Consider the following 6,000-nt stretch of genomic DNA (forward strand, 5'->3'; position numbering starts at 1 on the left):
GCCCAGTTACTTGGAAGATCAAAGAATGTGTACTTCCTATTTGAAGTATGATGTTAAACATCCTTCACTAAAAGTGGGAAGAAGACAGACATGAAACTCAATGTTCAAAATATTTTGCCCCATTAATTAGATTTAATTTTGTGAAAGCACAATAAAAACCACAATAAATCTGCAGTAATTTGAACCTTGAGCAATTTACTTCAGTACAACTCAAATGTATTGATTAAAGATTTGTCATTTTCAACCAGTATTTGCAATTAACATTGTGGCAAGAGCACAGCATTTTTGTTTGTACCAACATTTTTCCATATAGAAGACAACTCAGCTAGAGTGTCTCAGCACAAAGGGATAAACCAGAATAAAACTAAAGTTGAAAAGTCACTCCATGTAAAATTCTGACATGTGTTTGGTTTAGTCAATTCAATTTGGAGAGATAATTGACTCAGTGAGGATATTAAAAGTAAAAAAAATACAGAAAAAAATTGTTAATTCTTGTTCAAAAGACATTCTGAAAGAAAAAGTTCTTTAACTAGTTTTGTCTCAAAACACTTTGCCAAGAGGGTGAAATAAAACTGTTTTAAATTATAGTCTATTGATGCTACAAAACCAATTTTCAAGGTTCAGCTTCATTTATTGTCATGTAATAACACAGAAATTTAATATTACCTAAAATAGTCTATAGTCTACATAAGGCAGACAAAGATTTGCCATTAGCAATGCCTAGCACCCCTTACAGTCAGAGAAAGAGAAGCAACAGAGAATCCCTTCCGAAACACTGAGTGTCTGTGGCCGTACAGAATATTTTCACTTATTTGTAGGATAAAACAGCAAAACATTAATGATAATCACCATAAATTAAAGTGAAATGCTTTATAAATAGCTTATTGCACTGAAAAAGAGGATAGTTATTATAGGTTCAGTCTTTGGGTTCTTTATATACCACGGTCAATGAAGGAAAATACAACATGACTAGTTATTTCATAGGCTATCAGAAGCTAGTATTGCAAGCCTCAAATACAATTGCAGCACAAGGACAAGTCAATCTCATGAATCAATCCTGAACAAGGTTGAAGTTTCAAAACTGAACTTACTCATCAACTTTGATAAAGTTGATATTGATGACACAGCGGAGAAAAGGAGGAATTTGAAACTAACAAAATCACCAAAAGGTTGGAAAAGAACATACAAAGAGAGACTGGAGGTGCAAGTTCAAGGTGGAAACTGACCATGCCTTAACAATGGCAATTAATAATGTGTAGCAATTGCTGACATTATCTGATATCCTTTTTCACAAAAAAAAATGAACAAGAAAGAAAAATAGAAATATGCTATTGCAATAAGGCAATACACAATTAGACATCCATATGGTACAACTCAGGATCAGTACTATTTACCCACAGTGAATGCTGCCTACCATCATCACATCTGCCTTGGGGAGCAGCCAAGCTGATTGTAGAATGATACTTTTACTGTATACCTTTACTGTATACTTCTTATTATTTTTACTATTTTATTGTGTTTAGCTTCTATTCTAACTTATATTCTTATATTTATAGAAATATGCTCCATGGTCCTGGAGAAAAGTTGTCTTGTCTTTACCTTGCGAGCATGGTATGAATGGTAAATAAAGGTGATGACTTGAGGAGTAGAATAGGCTTCAGGCACAAAATTATCAGGTCTTCCCTAAACACATTTAAAAATTAACTTTGGTGCTCCGTTGTCCATCTCCAAGTTGGTGTCACATGATTTATGTAGGTCAACTTTCAACCTTGTCTCGAGGATGAGTTTTGATATTTTTTTCATTTTTTTCTTTGTTTTTTTGTTGTTAAATTTTACTTTAATGTCATTATTGTGCTTTGGATTTCCTTATCATGAGAATTATTCCAAAATATTTCTTTTGCATCTTGTAGCACATTGTTTAATTGTTTTACTGTTTATTGGTTATAATGTAAAATATCAACATAAATATTTTTAAAAAGAAAAAATAAACAGGGTTAATTATATTTTTAAATTACATATTAAAATGCCTCACAGAAATTAATCTAAACCTTTTTTTTAATTTTCACCCCAAACGTTCCTCAAAGCATATAAGCCTTTTCAACTTACTGTCAGAAAAATACTCCAGCAAAAAAAACTTGGATCAGCAGTGAAAACTTGGTTCATCTTGACTTCGAAAGCACACAGCCAGTTGACAGAATTTTATCAAGCAAAGCAACATGGTTAAAATGGGTGCACTTTACATTTGTGTTCACAAGTGGATTGCAGATGGGATCTAAAAGCAATACCTGTATTGAAAGGGAGTCATAAGTAGGCCTGAAGTGATATGGGAAGTAGTTATTTAAATGTGTCTACAGACTTTTGTGGTTCACTGTAGTTGATTACAGGTTGCATATCAAATATTGTAATGGTGTATGTAAAATATGTCTAAATTATGGTTGTCCAAGCCAACCAAAATATTAAGTGCTTAGATTCTCTTCCATCCCACATGCAAACCCAATCTCTGTTTTATAATTAGCATTCAATTTTATTTTAAATAAAACTGTCACAGTCTTCATTTTGTGCCCAGCCATTTGATCACTTCCTTTAGATCAGATCGCATACAGAAAATTTCACTTGAAACCGAGTCATGCAACATACAATCTCGAGGTTTAAATAGTGAAAGGTTTTAAATATCTTTCTTACAAATGCAGATTTATTCACAAGAACCTGTTATAAAGCATGAATATACTACCTCTGCACCAAAACATCAAGTAACTGAAGATCACCAATAAGATTAAATGAACTAATTAAATCTAGTCATTGCTGGATTATACTCACGTGTTCTTTCTCAGAGCTCAGCTTGCTTCTGTCTATTCAAACTGCCATTAAGCTGCAACAGTTTTGTGCATTCTTCAACAAATGAAGGAATCCACCAATGGTCACATGTATGACTGTAATAATCTACGCAGCTAATCTTGGTGGCTGTACGTTGGGATGTCAGCGAAAGAGTCTACAGACAGGCTGCAAAGTTAAACCACATCCTGTTGGTTGAGTTAATTTTTCTAACAAAGTAGAATATCCGCTAAGAACATTAACACTTTAGCTCAACATTTCTTGAAATGGAACATCACATTTACAAATTTTAAAACATGGACCTTTTTTTGAGTGTATGACATTTTTTAAAATCCCTGATTAGCATGGAGGTTCATTAATTAAAGAAATGTTTAAATATTGATGTGCATTTTATTTTTTCATGAGGGGCACCTCTGGAAACTTCTCCTTTTTGTCTGGTCATATTTATCAAACACATGAAAATAGTTTGTAAGCAATAGAAAGATCCAAGTCATTAAGTAAACTGCCTTCATTTTAACAAAGCAACACCTATCTGTATAAATGCTAATTTTACATTTTATTGCAGAAACAGGTTCCTTCAGCTAATAATTTTGCCTCAAAGAGTTAGTTCTAAATTTATTTTATGGAACATAATTAAATGGAGCAAAGTTTCTTTATAACATCTCAAAACAGCAGAAATGAAAAAAAAAGCATTTACCAACATTCAGCAGAAGATTTCCAGATGAGTTAAATTGCCACATGGCAAAGAGTCATGCTCTCCATTAAAAAGTCAGAAGATGTCAAAAACATTCATGAGGTTAGTCAATGACCAAGGAAAAATAAATCAGGATTCATCTGTGGATGAACATTCTTTCAAAAAGAAGATAATGCAATCAAGAAGGAAATCATGTATACAAGCATAAACACATGATATTAACATGGGATAATAGGAACACAGAGTAAAATGATAAGAATTTACAGTGTGCCTTTCCACATGTACATAATTTTTTTCTTTTCCATTTGTTCTGAATTTTTTTTCTGACAGTCATGCATTAATTTGTATGAGATTTTTAAAAGTGGGCTTGTAGGGTTAGGGTTAGGGTTAGGGTTAGGTTAAAAACAACAATACTGAATATTTTAGTATTTATTGGTTTCTACCAAAATGCTCAGTGACTTATTGAGAGACACCAATAGGTTTAAAAATCAAATTTTCAACTTTCATTATTTACTTTTATCAATACTATGGAACTCTTTGTTCACTTGGAAGCTCAGCTTGCCGGCATTGCACAAATGTAAATGCTTTTTTACTGTATTTTGGTACGTCAATAAAATTTAAATAAAATTTTCCTTTAGTAATATATTTTCACATTTTATGTATTTATTTACAGCACAGTAAAACCTAATTCTGGTCATTTAAACCCATGCTACCCAATTAGACCCAAATTAACCCACAATGCAGTTTGTTTTTGGAGGAAATTAGAGCACCCTGAGGAAACACACACAGACATGGGGAAAATTTACAAATTCCTTACAGAGAATACCGAGCTCGAACCCGGGTCACTGGCAACTGTAATAGTTTTGCAATAACTGCTTACACAAACCATCCCACCCAATGATTGGCAAAATATATTTTAAATTTATCAGCTAGGTGATTCAAAATATGAATATAGAGAAAAATTCCTAAGAGAAATCATTTAAACATTATGCAAACTTAGATTAATCCAGGTAGTTTATACTGAAATAACTTATGAGAGGTTCAAAATATGTTGAGGGTTGTAAGTCAATTGGGTATAATTGGGTGGCATGGACTTGTGAGCTGAAATGGCCTGTTACAGTGCTGTATGTCTAAATTTAATATTTAAATTTTAAAAAATATTTTTCAACTTCTAAATCTTTGGCTCAATGAAGCAAGTTTGAAACCTAATCAATTTTCTGAAGATATTTGCAATGGTTTGATTCACCTCCCTATTATTGAGTTGTTGATGACAGAATTTTTTTTACAGAATGCCATGTAATTTTTAAAAACAATTTTTATTTATTTTTTTTTAACTTTATTTATTTGAAAAATTATTAATCATACAAAATGCAGTTCACAACAAGATTTATTCTTTATATATATAAAATATATTAAGAATAAAAATGAACATTTAAAAAAGAATCCCCAGCCCCCCTCCTACCTCTTCAGCCAGCTCTCTTAAGGAGAGCCAAAAAAAAAGAAAGAAAAACTAATAAAATAAAATAAATCAAGGTACATCTAAATGCATATATTGCAAATATAATGACCACTTATTAACAAAAAAAGAAAAATCATCATGAAGAACATATCTAATTTTTTCCATAACAATACAAGCTTTCATTTCATTATGCCATCGCATTAGATTAATTACTGTATTATCTTTCCATGTACTTGCTATACATTTTTGAACTACGGACAATGCTAAATATACAAAAGCAATTTGGAATTTATCTAATCCCAATACCTTTAAAGGAATCACATAACCCAATAAAAAAATGGATGGATCTAATGGTAACAAACTTATACAATTTTTCAAAAATTAAATTAATTTCTTCCCAAAATGGTTGTTCACATGTACAGGACCAAACAACATGTAAAAAAGTTCCAACAGATTTTCCACATCTAAAACAGGAATCTGAATTACTAAAGCCATATTTTTTTCAATTTCTCAGGAGTTAAATATAACTGATGCAAAAAATTATAATTAACCATTCCATATCGTACATTCATCAATCTAGTAACACTATCATAACACATATCTATCCAGTAGTCTTCAGAAAAAAACAGAAGTTAAGTAATTTTCCCACTTAAGCTTAGATTTCTCCCATTTCGACTCATCCATATTATCTTGTAATACTTGATACATATCAGAAATATAGCCCCTTTTAGGCATAGAAGAAATCAAAGACTCGAATTGCGACATTACAGGTAAAATCATCTCTCTACCATACATATTTTTTACCAACGACCAAGGTCGATAGTGAACAAATTATGAATTTTCAGCAATATCAAAACTCTCTTTCAATTGAGTAAAAGAAAGAAATTGACCTTCTGCAAAACAATCTTGCAATATTTTTATACCGTTAAAGTCCCAATTCTTTAAATGACTATTAAATAATGAAAAAGGAATAAGTTGTTTATTATATAATGGCGTTAAAATAGATAATTTACCT

The 6,000-nt window shown here is 31.4% G+C and overlaps 1 protein-coding gene across 1 annotated transcript in view; it reads right to left on the bottom strand.

Annotated features, from left to right (window-relative positions):
* Nucleotides 1–2,921, bottom strand: part of arhgap15 (Rho GTPase activating protein 15) — an 826,317-nt gene extending 823,396 nt beyond the window's left edge. Inside the window, exon 1 of the mRNA XM_069935033.1 lies at nt 2,818–2,921. The gene's annotated coding sequence lies outside the window, so the exon portion shown is untranslated. The remainder of the gene's footprint in view (nt 1–2,817) is intronic.
* Between the last annotated feature and the right edge of the window lie 3,079 nt (nt 2,922–6,000).

Source organism: Narcine bancroftii, chromosome 4 (genome assembly GCF_036971445.1).
Source record: "Narcine bancroftii isolate sNarBan1 chromosome 4, sNarBan1.hap1, whole genome shotgun sequence".
NCBI classification, from domain to species: domain Eukaryota; kingdom Metazoa; phylum Chordata; class Chondrichthyes; order Torpediniformes; family Narcinidae; genus Narcine; species Narcine bancroftii.